Source organism: Bidens hawaiensis, unplaced genomic scaffold (genome assembly GCF_021521415.1).
Source record: "Bidens hawaiensis isolate Kalapana, Puna unplaced genomic scaffold, B.hawaiensis_p1.1 tig00006555_1, whole genome shotgun sequence".
Lineage (NCBI taxonomy): Eukaryota > Viridiplantae > Streptophyta > Magnoliopsida > Asterales > Asteraceae > Bidens > Bidens hawaiensis.
The window spans coordinates 886,728-902,462 of NW_027491442.1; positions in this window are offsets into that span (position 1 = coordinate 886,728).

A 15,735-nucleotide genomic window follows, 5' to 3' on the forward strand; every position below is an offset into this window, starting at 1 on the left:
TTTTAACAGGGGTAGAGGTGCACAAATCGGGTTCACCTTGAAAACCCGAACTGGTTCGGAACCGGTTTTTTTCACACCGGGTAGAAAATGAAACCGGTTCCAGTCAGGAACCGGTTCGGTTCCCGATCCGAACCGATGCCCAGAAATGCAAACTTTTAGGAACCGGGTAGGTTGGAACCGGAACCGGTTTTTACGTAAAAACCGGTTCCACCGGTTTTTTTTGAAATTTAAACATTATAGCCGTTAGGAACCGGTTCCAACGGCTATATAGCCGTTTTTGACAGTTGGAACCGGTTTTTTAACTATAAATATGTTATCTTCTTTCTATAAATAGCAAGGTTTGTTTGTGTACTTGTTAAACCACTCCCAAAACTATAAAACACACTCCAAACCACAATTAACCTTAAACCGACAACAAATGGCAACCAATGATGACGTTGTTATGGTGATCGAAACAACAAGATGCCCCGATGTTTGGGTTCATTACGATTTGTGTCTCATGACCGACTCACATGAGTTGGCACGTTGCAAATATTGCTCGAAGTTTCTTAAAGCAGCGTCAAACTCGACATTACGAAAACATACGAATAAGTATTGTCGAGAGAAAAGAAGAATGGAAGCTAAAAAAACGGAAGTGGGAGAGTCGTCCGGCTCTACAACCCAAAAATAAGTATTCCCGGATTAAAACGACGGACTTTGTTTTTTATGTTTTAGTTGTTATGTTTAGTATCGTTTATGTTTTAATAATGTTTGTAATAGTTATTTTTTAGATGAATAAAATGTTCGTCGTTATTAAAAAAGTAACAAACAATTAATCATGAGTAAAAAAAGTAATTATAATAAAACAAATCAAAACTAAATATTAGTTGAACAAGTTATAATATATATATATGTGTGTGTAATATATATATAATTATATTATAATTATAATATACTACGTAGGAGGGTTAGGTTAAAATAAAAACCCACTTGAGTTGCGAAAACTCTAGAAACTCATTCTCAACCACATGTTTTTAATTAAATATTAAATCTTGTGGTTTACAATTAAAGTTAATAAAACATGTAAAAGTTAATTTACATTTTCTCTCTCCTAAAAACATATATAAAAATTAGTAAAAAAATGTAAAAGAAATAACAAAACATTTTTTTTTTGTTTTCGATGTTTTGCATTAAATGTAACAACATATATTACATGTACAAAAAAAAAACGATGTTAAATAGGGTTTTCACGGGTTTTCACAACTCAAGTGGGTTTTCATTTTATACTTTGCCTATGTATATATAGGGAGATGATCAAAAGAAAACTCACCTTTAGAGAGAAAACTTAAAAACTCTTAAAAACTCCTAAAGAATTATTTTTAATTAAAAATAAAAAAATATTTTCAAAATTCTGTTTTAGCCATTATTCTTAAATTTCACTCGAAAAATATAAAAAAATAAAAAAAAATTAAAAAAAACCCGCTGTAATGCACATACGTATTACTGTACGATACCGTTGTATTACACATGTGTATTACTATGTATTTTTGAGTTTAATAGTGTTTTATTGCATATATTCAATATTTGTGTATTGTATATGTGTAGCAGTGTTGTATTATGTGGAAAAAAAATAATAATAAAATAAAAGTCGATGTGGTGCACATGTGCGTTAATGTTGTATTACACATACGTACTAATGTGTATTCGATGTGTGTATTAGTTTTATATTGCATATATACAATGGTGTGTATCAAATATGTGCAATAGTGTTGTATTCTATGCAATACAAACACTTTTGCATATATGCAATGCACACTATTACACATGCGAACTATACCGACAAGTTTTTTTTTTGAACCAATAACAACATATAAGAATAATGGAAAAAAAGAAACTTAAAAAAAAATTTTTTTTTTTAAGTTAAAAATAGTTTTTTAGAAGTTTTTAGGAGTTTTTAAGTTTTCTCTTTAAGAGGAGTTTTCACTAGAACCCACCTATATATATATATATTAATTATTAAATAGCAAATGAGCTACGCTCGAGTTTAAAAAACAACTCATGAGCAAACGAGTCAAGCTTTAGAAATAGAGATCGAAACAAGTCGAGCTCGAGCTTTATGCAAATTAAACAAGCTGAGCTCGAACAAACATAGAACCAAAATGGATTGTTTTATGTCTATTCCCAGCTCTATAAAAACAAGAGTTAATTAGATGAATACTCACTTATTCACTTACTGTTATTAACACGTATGATTCTTTTCATTAATTATAAAATGGTTAGATTTTAAATAATTATGATTCATGGCATGTGGATGCAAATTCAAGAAAACGTCATTGTCCACATCAATGAACACAGTAACACATTCCTTGGTTTCACGAATAACTTAATATCATCATGTTTTGCATGTTAATCATTTTCGCTAAAACTAGATAGTACATCATCGTTATATCAGGAGAGACGAGGAAGTGACACCGGAGACGAAAGAATGATGGGATCGTGTGGGGTTTTAATGTTTTTTGTTCGTTATTTATAAAGGTAGAACATTGTTTAACATGAGTTTGTTTATTTACACGAGACTAAACATAACCTCTTATGTGCTAAACGATCCCTCTTATGAGTAAAAGTAAGAGATGATGTGACTGATTTAGCAGGGAAGACGTATATTAAGTACAAATCCTAAGTGTGGGGCGCATTTGACACAACCCATATATATACATGGATTTTATTTATTTTTCTTTAGAAAGGCTAATTCACAAATCCACTGATGTTACTCATCAGTTTGACAACTTTTGTCCATCACTCAAATCCTCAATCCCATGAGGATGAATACATTTAGGGCCGGCCCTTGAGGGTGGCAGGGTGGTCGATGGTCACAGGCCCGACACCCTGCTAGGCCTGAAATTTTTTTTTTTAACAAAATTGTATGTACTTTTATTAAAAACAGTATGTATATTTAATGTTCAAACACAATTACATAATTACTAGCTTGGTCTAGTGGCAAATGGATATTATTCATGAGTTCTAGCTTCACTTGATACATGTTAAAAAAAAATTTTATACAAAAGTTTTTTACGCACCCAAATTATAACCAAGTAAGCTCATATAAAAATTAAACTCTTTAAACCCAACAAAAACTCCTTTACTTAAGTTCCAAAAAAAATTTCGCCTTAAACTCAAAAGTTTTTTTTGCTTTCTTGGTGCCGGCCATGAATACATGTTGATTACAACTCGGTACCTCTACTCCACTAGACTACAGACTCTTTAGTATATGCATACGCGTATATGTATATATGTATGTATAAAAGATATTAAGCATAAGAGATAAGATATTGCTCGTTTATAAAAAAACATAACGGTTGAGAGAGCGAGAGGCTTAGTTTCTTTCGCAACAATTGGACCATCTCTAGTGGACCAAGTTTGGTTCATCAAATGAGACCCTGCACAAATTTTTAAAAATATTTTAAATGTATCTTAAAAAAAAACATTTGATTACCTTTACAAAAAGAAGCCAATTAAGATTGGTAACTATGTGCATTAAAAAGTGTATGTTACAGTTTCACAAAAACATGTATGTCACAGTAACAAAGGACTCATGAGTCAAAGTCAACTTTCTAAAACTTCAAATTCCAAACAAAACACAAGTTGATAAATGATAATATGGATGATGCCAAAGGACCAAAGGACAGTGGCACATGACCAAGCCTGACCTTGACCCTGACCCTAACCCACACCCACATGGGCTCATACCGAACCACTTACCAGAAATACAGCCCATTTGGGACCCACTAAACCAGCTATGCTGATCCCTAACCAATCAAAGGATTCATGTCATCCAGTTGAGATAATGTTGACCAAAACACAGTTTTTTAATGTTGTTCATTTACAAAACAGAGTAAACTGTGGTTTTCATCAACGTGGTTTGTCTAAATCTGCGGTTTTAGTCTAATAGTTTCAAATTTGCGATTTTCGTCCCTGTGGTTTCATTTCATTTGCAATTAAACCCGAATTCACTAATTCCGTTAATTCTGCTCGTTAAACCCATCAGCATGTCCTTCACGTGAGGGGCAGTTTTATCATTTTTCTCCCAAATAAAACCCAGTCCTAATTCGCAAGCCCTTTCACGTGAGGAGCTGGGGTTTATTTGGGGAGGAAAAAGGACAAAACTGCCTCCCACGTGAAGGACACGCTGATGGGTTAACGACCAGACTTAACGTGATTAGTGAATTCAGATTTAATTGCAAGTGAAATGAAACCACAGGGACCAAAATCACAAATATGAAACTATTGGACTAAAACCGCAGATTTGAACAAACCAAATGGACGAAAACCGCAATTCACTCTACAAAATATAAACATACCTACATTCTATTTCATTAAACTAAAATCCTACCCAACATACATACTTTTAAATGCATGAACATTAACATAATCACACATATGTTTAATAATAATCAAGTTGAAAGTTACATACTCGGCATGTTGCATTGCTACCTTAGTATATCAACTGTCCCCGTAGCATTTCCTTCGCCTGTTAGGATATGATCGGGATCCTGAAAAACATATGAGCTCGTTAGCAATAAATATTTAAATGATTATGGGCCTATATAACATTCAACTAAATTCTCAATGATATCCCGGGCCTCATAAAATTCTGAAAGAACGTTGTCCGCATCAAATCAAATTACATGTAAAGGCTTTCCAAGACAACATCTAGACCAACATAAACTGTGGTAAGAAGTTATTAGTAGCCCTCTGTTGAGAACTTGCAAGGGGTCTGAATATATAATATAATCTTCAATGACGCAGAGCGAAAGCACGAAAAATAAATGGAGAAGTTTTCAATGAACTTGATATAATATTGAATAAGAAATACAATATACCAAGGTCCCTTTTATGGGGATCAATGATTTATGCATTTTTACACTAAAAACAGATTAACTGAAAATTGCAAATTTTAACGGGAAATCTTCAATGTTGAAATCAGAGCTCTAAATAATGAAATTCGGGTTTGTTCGCTAAGTACACTTGTAGCCCAAGTCATGCTCATTTTACGTTAAGTTCTTTTCTACCTCATTTTCTTGAATCTAGTTGCAAGGCTGGCTCATGGGCCAACGAAATAAAGATAGGGCTTTAGGTCACATTTAATTAAGGCCTCCCAATTAAAAAAAGCGTTATATATAGATATATATTTAGCCGGCATATTAGAAACAAAAAATAACATTTGGTCTAGGGGTAAACCTTTGTGTTTTTAAGTGGTAGGTCACAAGTTCTAGACAAGTAGGAGTACGCTAACTCTTAAATCAAGTCCATATCACCAAACACCCTTTGTTAGGCCTATGAATGGCTATAAAAGATCAATGCCATCATCATCCTTAAGCTACCAATGACTAACATACTACATATAGTTGCAAGGGGGCAGTGCACTGGTATAGTTGCTAACCACTATATATTCACAGTAAGCTAAAGACAATAATAATATTTAGACAACTTATAAGTGTATACATACTTGCATGTTTTTCTAATTACAACTTATTTCGAATGATTTTAAGTTCATACATACATACAACTTATAACTTATAAGTTTATACATACTTGCATGTTTTTCTAGTTACAACTTATTTCGAATGTAAGAGCAAACTGATGATCAATACTGCCATAAAAAAGCCCCCACGGCAAACTTCCTCTTTTGGTTCACGTCTCCAGTGATCGGGAGGCCATAAGAACTAAGCAAGCAATCAAGCTTCCACTCGGGCATAGTCTCGTATTCTGCTCGTGTGTATCTCGGGTAGTGCAATGGCATCTCGAAAGACCCACAACGATCCTTTGGTTGATGCCCGTTAGCTTTCGATTGATGCGCGTTAGTGTTAGGGACCGATGGTGCCAAAGATCCCATTTTATTGCTTGTTCTTTATTTATCTTTTTGCCTAGAAACGAAAGTTGTTATGTGTTGGTATTTATATAGGAAAAAGGTGCCATGAGTTGTTAAAAGTAGGTAACGTAATAAATAAACACGGAGAAAACAATGAATGTCGATATGTAAGAGAATAATTGGTATTAGTTTCTTTGGTTCTATAGGTTAACAAGAATTAGTAGCCTTTAAAATTATTATTAATATATATATTTTATGAAAACAATATAATTTACAATGAAACAAGTGTAAATGTGTAAGGTGAAATTTCATAAAATAGTAATAAAGTTTAAAAGGTGTTTCGGTTAGTTTACTTAAGTTTAAAAAGTGTTTTAATTAAGTCACTCAACTTTCATGTTTTATTAAATTAAAGGTTTTAACATGTTTTTTAGAATTTTATTTTTTGTTTCACATAGGAAATCTTTTTATTTTTTTTATGTTGACGTTGAGTGGTGACGAGGATTTTATTTTTAAAGTTTAATATAATTAACGTTTTTTTTTTTTTTTAAATTTAACTACATATGTTGCAAATTTCAACCCCCCACATCTTATCCTCAATTTATTTCTCGATGCATAAAAAAATTGGTGATACTCGATTTGAAGATTTAGTAACCTGATTTGAAGAAAATTTGCATGAGTGACCTAATTGAAACACTTTTAAAACTTAGTTCGATATGATATTTTCCCTTATAACTATGTAATAAAATTGTTTGTCAAAAAAGTTAACATATGCCTCTTCTCCTTTATGAATCATGATTATTCCTGTTATATTTGTTTTATGATCATATGCTAAAAATTTGGTTAATTTAACTCATAAGCTAAAATGTTTCATTTGCTACATCTTTTTAGTAAACAATTATTAAGAATAAAATACAATTTATCGAATGCACGTGTCGGTGACCACACCCTACCAAATATGCTATAATTACTATTACTATATATAGTAACCTAAACCATATTAAGTGGCATCCATATGTTCACAACACAAACACAAACACAAACACAAACTATAGGTTGTGGTGAGGGAGAGTGTATGATCTGGCCTTCAACTTTTTAGGCCACACATGTTTGCACCAAATCAATGCCATTCAAGGAAGGTAAATAGTTCGTGTCGGGGTAGTTGGTAGTTACTAGTGTAATAAATAGAGGTAGGTGCATAAAATCGTTTGCTATGAAGATGTATATGGACTAGTTCTTAATAAACATACGATGTAGGAACACTTAGGATCGTTTAATCTCATTTTTGGCATCGTAAGCGGTTAAACTAGGAATATGCTTAACCTTGAACAGCGGTCAAGTGAAGCCGACTAGTATTATTATCATTATATAGAACAAACTAGGGTTTTACCCGGCGCTTTGCGCCAGGAAAGGTTGGTAAAACTCGGGACGTGGTAAAACCCAAGCGTTAAGGCGGTAAATTTACGTGAATTCGGTCGGTTTCGGTTATGTGTGTTGTTGTTACAGAACTAAAACCAAAAATAAAACAAAAACATATAAAAATTGAGGTGGACCAATGGGGTGGATTCGGTTGGTAAACCTCGAGCGTTGGTAAAGCCCGACCATTGCTGATCCTGGATGATGAAGCACTGAGTCTATGCAAATTTGGTCGGTTTTCGTCATGTTCGTTACGGTACCGGAACTAAACCAAAACGCGGTAAGTCTACGCGAATTCGGCCAGTTTTCGTCACGTTCGTTACGATACCGAAACTAAAACAAAACAAAACAAAAAGGCGAAACAAAATTGACATTCGATCAGTTTTCGTTACGTTTGTTACACATCAGAACTAAAACAAATTAAATAAAAAAAATGTTCTCACCAATAAGGTGCCGCAAGTGGCCCAACGGTTGGCCACTTGCGAGTTACGAAACCAAAACTCTTATTTCTATTAGTATATTTAAACAAAAACACAAATAAAGTAATAAAAAAATGTTCAAAGAATGGATGCCTCCCCGTAACAAAACTATCTGTCAACAAATTTTGTTTATGGGACTCAAACCTATGCAATGGATTATCCTAAGAATTAAGATTAACTAACCTAGCAATTGCCAGCACACCAAGACATCCCAATTGACTAAACATCAAAATAATTTACATATAAACAAAACAAAACAAATAAATTATTAAAAAACCTTTTGTGGTACCAAACTTCTTAATTATACTATATATATAATTAGAGATTTGGTGTCGCAAGTAACCTCATTGGTCCACTTGTGGCACCTAATTAGCTACCTCTTTTATGTATTGTTTTAAATTTGATTTTTAAATGGTTATTTGTGTCGACTCGTCTCCGTAACTCCTGAACTGTCAACGCTCAGGTTTTAACAACGGCCGGCAATGTTGTAAAAGTCGTTAGGCGGTCCTAGGCGGTCGACTGGGGAGTTGCAAGTACTCGGGAGTAGTCGGGGATTACTCGGAAAATACATAAGGAGTACTCAGCCGAGGCGAGGAGTACTCGATGTAGGCGGGGAGTAATTGGGGAGTACTCGGCCGCCTACTCGGGAGTTTTACAACATTGACGGCCGGGTTTTACTAGCTTTTTTGTTTTAGTTCCTGTACCGTAACGAACGTAACCAAAACCGATTGAACTCGTTTCGACTCAGTGCCGCAACGCCTAGGACCGACAACGCTCGGGTTTTATCAACATCAAGGTTTTATGTCCATAAACAATGTAACGAAAGACAATTGCGGCATTTTGTTTTTGTTTTATTTTTCTTTGTTTTGTTTTAGTTCTAGTACCGTAAGGAACGTGACGGAAACCAACCGAATTCGCATAGACTCACCGCATTTTTGTTTTACTTCCCATACCGTAAAGAAAACCGGCCGATTGTCAATTTTGTTTTAGTTTTGCTACCATAATGAACGTGACAGAAATCGGCCGAATTTGTATAAGCTCACCGTCCGGGAACATCGGTCGGGTTTTACCAACACTTGAGTTTTACCGACTGAGGCACCTTATTGATGCACCTTAATTTTTATAATTTTCTTGTTTAATACGTTTTGAAACGTTTAACGAATTGTTATTGTTATAATATTGCTTAACGAGGTGTTATTGGACAATCATCAAATGTTTTTTATATTAAATTGATTCGAAAAAAAAATGTATATGTTTATTTGGTTTAACTTAAATTAGACAATGGATCGATATGCACTTATTTAAATTAGACGAGGAGTTACTCATATATGATTTGTTAAATTAAAACAGGTTCAAACGAGTTGTACAACTGATGACCGTTTTCCATCCTCCACCACCTATTCATCGCCGCCACCTCCACCCATTTCTAGTAGTCGCCATAATGAATCGAAATCGAAATCGAAAATTGAAGAAAGTCAACAAACCGAACCAAATTCAAGTTGTTCAAAACAGAGTTGAAAACCGAATTGAAAGAACTCGTGCTGAGTTTCTGACCCGATATCACTCGTTATAACCCAATGTGACCATTTATGCACAAATATGACATATTTAGACCAAGTTTGGCCCACTAAGGATCATAATGTTTCATTAGAAGGTATGACACAATACGATATGCATGATCCATTACAAATTATTAAGGCTTAATATGAGTCAGATTAATTTAAGATGACCTTTTAAAGCATGATATGATATAATAAGGCACATCACTCTTCATTAAGAGATGCCATGACTCTTATGGTCAATTATGACATGTATGATTCATTTAATTCTTTACAATCTAAACATGACTCACTACAACACAGTTAACACATTAATGCCTAATTATGTTCGCACATCATTTCTATATTTATTTTTGTCACCGATGAGATCTTAATTCCTCATCATTTGAAAAGACAAAGTCTTACTCAAAATACTGATACTATCAGACCAAAGACTCTTCCGTAACACATTAAGACCTAGTATGCTTCATTAGTACATGTATGAATAGTTATAGCGTAAGTCCTAACACAAAATATAACTACATGTGTAAAAAAACCGGTTTGGGACCGGTTTTAGGCAAACCAAACCGGTTTGGGTTTAAACCGATTCTCAAACCGCTAGTTTCAGGACCGGTTCCCCTTAAGATCTACTAAACCGGTTTTAAAACCAAACCGGTTTGAAGAAAACCAATTTAAAACCGGTTAAACCGGTTTATAAACCGGACCGAATTGACGTGACCAGACCTGCCTATCTTGCTTCTAAACCGATTTTTAAACCGAACAAGTTTGAGTCAAACCGGTTTTGACCAGCTGTTGACCAAACCGGTTCGGTTTGGGTTTAAAACCAGTTTTGTACACCTCTAAATATAACGATGTAACTTGCCCTCAAAAATCATCTTTCTTCTTATTGAACTATGGAGAGTGGGTAATGGGCAATGGTTAGAACAAGCCCAAAGTTAGGAGTGGATCAACCATAAGCCCAAACACAAAGAGATGCCCCTTGCCCAATAAAAAGTCCAAAATGCAAAGAAAACTTTAGAAAATTACAAGGATTATAAAATGGGTTATCGGATTTTAATAATCCAAGCATTCACCTATTGTCTGGGATTAGTCCAAACTCGTAAAATGTTTACAAATAGTCTCAACTTTGAACGTATTTTTCTCAAGTAGTCCCATACTAACCGACAAGTAACCACATTAGCTTTTTGATGACGAGGAAAATATGTATGGGATTGCTGAAAAATAATACGTTCAAACTCGGGACTGTCTGTATACATTTTATGAGTTGGTATCAATCCCGTCCAGTAGATGAAAGTTATTATTAAAATCCAATTGCCCTTTAAAAATTTAAAAGTTAAAGTATATACACCTTGTGGTGAGACTTGTTTGAAAAGCGCCTGTTCAAAATTAGCTCGGTTTGTAAACGAAATAAGTCCGAGCCCATGTAAGTTACTATTGCTTATAAAATGTATCTTTTTTATATCTAAATGGCATTATCAAACTTAAAATAAATAAAATATATTGTATGTTAATAAAATAAAATATAAATATATAACATATTTTTACATAACATGTATTTAAATCAAACGAAACAGGTGAAAGTGTGAACCACACTTATTACTATTTTTATACTTCATTACCTTCGTTTCATATTTTTTTGATGTTAGGCACCACATATATAACCATATTTCTCACGTGAAAAACGTTATTAATACAAAATCTAACATAAGCCATTCGTTTTCTATGCACGTGTTGTAGTTACAACCTTATGTTCACCGAATAAAATGCCGGCGCCTACATTAATGCTACTTCAAAACCCAAATCTTAATCTTAAAGCAATCCGATGTTATTGTGAATTTGTGGATCAAACTGTTCGGTTGTACGGACAAAAAGATCATTGAACCCGACAAGGATATCTATATGGCTAATGGATTTGTAAGTTAAAGATTATATACTAAATGTGACATTGTGACGTGTATAACATAAGATTGAGTTGGGTGGGTTAGCTACGAGGTGCATGCGGGTTAGGTTTAGCTTACTTATTGAACTTTGAGTACGTGTATGTATGTCTTAAGTAACTAGTCTTGTGAATAAAAATGGTTTTCTTGTCGGGCTTGGTGAAGACTTTGAGCCTTTTTCTTAGGCTGTTCACTATAAATTAGGTTTTAAAGCCCCTTCACGTCATCGCCACTTAGGAAACGAGGTTTGAAGCTCTTCTTCATAACGTTCCGTTGTGATTTAAAACTTCTTTAACGCTCCATTGTATATATATATACGTTCCGTTGTGGTTTAAAACTTCTTTAACGCTCCGTTATATATATATAGAGAGAGAATAAAAGAACTTGTTCAGCCACGTGTCCCTTCCTGGTTTATTATGCTATCGTGTTCACCAAATAGCTTGGCCACGCCTCTTCTTCAACAACAGCTTCCTTCCTGTGAAAGGTTCTTCTTTTTCACACTTTTTTAGTAAGCAGATTCAAATTTCAAACAACTTCATCTCTAATTATCTCTCCATTCATCCTCCACATAACCACAATCTGTTAAAAAACCCTAATACCTCTAGATAATAACCACCACCACCCAAGCTTGTAAAAGGCGCTAGACGCTCCCAGGACGGTTGACTAAGGAGTTACGAGTACTCGGTCTAGGCGGGGTGTACTCTAGGGAGTACTCGGACATGGTGTTTTATAAAGAAATTAAGTTTTCGAGATTATATATATGCCAAATATATAAAGTTTGCTAAATATTCTACAAAATATAAACGAAAAATATAAAAACAATTAATAATGCTAACATATTAGTTCAAGAAAACGTCTCAATTGATGAAAGACGTACCTCAATCGAACTTAAATAAGAGGTTTGTGAGTTTAGAACTTGGAATCGAATGATAACAATGAAGGTTGCGAGTTTAAAACTGAAATTAGGTTGCATCATAGCGTGAACCGTGGTGGGCTCTCAGAAAAATTATATTTTTTAAATAAAAGTCAAAATTTTGTTAAGACCGAGTTGGACCGCCTAGGCCGAGTAGAGCCGCCTAGGCCCGAGTTGGACTGTCTAGGGCCGATTTCGAGTTTGTTGACCTTGGAGAAGAAAAGCGCTTCAGTAAAGTGCCGAGGAGCGGCGAGTACTCAGCCGCCTAGGCCGAGTTTTACAACAGTGGCACCACCATCGCCCGTGGAATGCTGATGCAAATTAGGTTAACGACTCCTACAATTCGATATGTTTTCTTTTACAAGACAAAGGTAACAATCGAGCCCTCTCTTCGATTGGTCATGCAATCAGGTATTCACCTTCCCGTCTCGCTGACCAATCTTTTGGGGCTTTTTCTTTTTTCCTCATTCTAATGGTTTCCTCAATTTTATGTTTTCCGAGTTACTCAACGTTACTTCGTCTTCGGTATGTAATGTCATATATCCTTTATTAGCATATTTTTCTCTATTGGATTAATATTAGGCGAAATTCGTGTTTGTGCTACTATTATGAGTGTTTTCTATAGGTTGAATATGTATTATATTTAGCCATTTTATGTTATGCTCAGATATCATGTTTTTGTGTGGCTATAGTTTAAGTGCTACAAAGAGATCGTTATTTTTAGTTTGGTGAATCTATCTATCATTATTATATAATTTGGTCAGGCTAATACAACTCTATCATGGTATAGTTTTGATAAAAGAAAATTACAAGATTTATTATAATTTAAATTAAGCCTCTAAAACTAAAGCATTGTAGAAGTATCTACATCTAAATCTGTAACAGAGCCACATGGATTATTAATGGCCTTGATGCATACTAACAAATATCTTTTCATTTCATTTTGTGTTAATATTTCTTTGTTTAACTAAAAGACAAAAAATTATTGGTCATGTTTGTTTGTTTATTAAATAAACGAACATAAAGAATTGCTCACTGAACGTTTGGTTCGTTCGCAGGCTTATTTATGGGTTAATGGTTAAAAAAACTAAGCTTATAACAAAAGGAAGGTCATTATTAATAAAAATCGTATTTTTAGTTCAGGGAGCTTTGGATGGTTGGCATCCGGTACAGTGAACAGAGGTTTGCAGGATTTAACAAGGAATTGACGGGTTATTCTCGGCAGCATCACCATTTCGTGTGATGTTGTTTGAACTCTTTTAGAAGAATTATGATTGAAATATTGGAAAATATGGGACTTTTGAAGTATTTCAGGTATGTTTGAGCTTCGGTTTAATGTCATGTGAAGCGTTGGTGAATTTGAATGACCAAAATGCCCTTGCTTTTTCATTTGCAGGAAATAGTAACAGAGGAGGATGGGATGAATTATGAGGCTCATAGATTACTTTATGCAGCAGTAAAAGTAAGTTTTTTTCTTCCCAATGTTCAGTTATCAGTTATGTTCGATTATGTTTAATATGAATGAACATAAACAAACGCGAACATTTTCACTTTTTCAAACAAACGGACATGAATACAAATATTTGTCTGATTATGTGTTCGTGTTCATTTTAAGTTCAATAGATGAACATGAACATATTCACTTTTTAAACAAACATATATAAACACAAATATTTGTTCGATTAACTGTTCGTGTTCGTTTAAAGGTAAGTGAACGCACACGAACATGCACTATTACATGCTCATTGGTTTGTTTACAGGGCCCCACATGTCAATAAATGAACATGAACATGTTCACTTTATAAACAAAACAAATACGAACACAAACATGTGTTCGATTAACTCTTCGTCTTCGTTTAAAGTTAACTGAATGAACATGAACATGCGCTATTTCGTGTTCATTTGGTTTATTTACAGGGCTCCACATGTCACATTAAATCATGTGGATGTTTGTGATCGAGATTAATATGAATTAAGTATATGAGTGAACACATTAAGTTTAAAACTTTCTTAAGCATGAACTAAACATTTTTATAAATTCATAACCACCAGGTGGGTGAAACATTATTTAATCTTTGGAGCTGCTGTAGTTATTATTCCATGGGAGTTTACTTTAGCTGAAAATAAGGTATTTGGTTGATTGTTTTGAAGTACATAGGTGACTCTTATAGTTGATTAAAGATTCTCATTAGTTTTTAAACTTTGTATAAGTTAAAACAACTTATAAGTGGAATTTAGTTATTCTTTCCACCTAAATGATATTTGAGGATATTAGAGATGCAAAGTAGTTTCGTTTTGTTTAAATCCTTATGGCATTCAGTTTGTCAAAGTGTGTTTTTACTATATTTTGTAAGATAAAAATTATATTTGTTGAGGATGAAGAATTTTGTAGATAGACCCTTTCTGATCTAATATGACATTCAATTTGTCATATGTTTTTACTATTTTTCTGAGATGTGATTTAAAAACCGCCAAATTTTGCTATACACCATCTACTTACACCTCAAATTTTGACATTTTTTTATTTTCTCAAATGTGTCTTTTATAATTTTTATTAACTAATCTCTTGGTGTTATGAGAGCGAGCTTCATGCGACGGCAATGAAGTGATTGGTGTCTATGAATGGTTGTATATTCTTGTGACTGGTGAAACTTATGACAAAGTTGGATAAATATATGGGGAATGTTTTTGTATGGAAAGGTGAATTTTCAGAATTGGTTTCATGCATTAGAAAGCTTTAACATTTTATCAATATGTAAGATGACATGCATACTTGTAAATATGAACCATTTTAAAGGCAAAACTAAGATTTTCTTTGCATTCAATATATTTTAAGATAAAAACAAATTCGCTTAACTTATGAATTCGTGATTTAACAATTCGTCTGTCTTTCTTCAATTTGTTTATTTAACTCTCTAAGGTAAATCATTCACTTGAACGCAAAAGTTTGCCTTAATCTTATAATTATTACTTAACCCTGTGTATCACACGGGCTTATAAACTAGTATGTGTGTGTGTATGTGTGTGTGTGTATATATATATATAGGGTTAGGTTAAAATAAAAACCCACTTGAGTTGTTAAAACTCTAGAAACTCATTCTCAACCACATGTTTTTAATTAAAGATTAAATCTTGTGGTTCACAATTAAAGTTAATAAAAAATGTAAAAGTTTATTTATATTTTCTCTCTCCTGAAAACATATATAAAAAGTACTAAAAAAATGTAAAAAAAATAGTAAAACATTTTTTTTTATATTTTCGATGTTTTGTATTAAATATAACAACATATATTACATGTAACAAAAAAAAAACGATGTTACATAGGGTTTTCATGAGTTTTCTCAACTCAAAAGGGTTTTCAAACTATACTTCTCATATATATATATATATATATATATATATATATATATATAGGGGAAGGTTCATGTATATTTTAGTCTTAACATAAGAACGTAGGAAATAATATCAATTTATAAACATAAGGAAAAACACCAACTACAATACCAATCTACATAAACAATTATTTATAATAACAAAGAAAAAACCTAAAAATTACAACAAAAGAATCAAAATCAAGAACAAAATA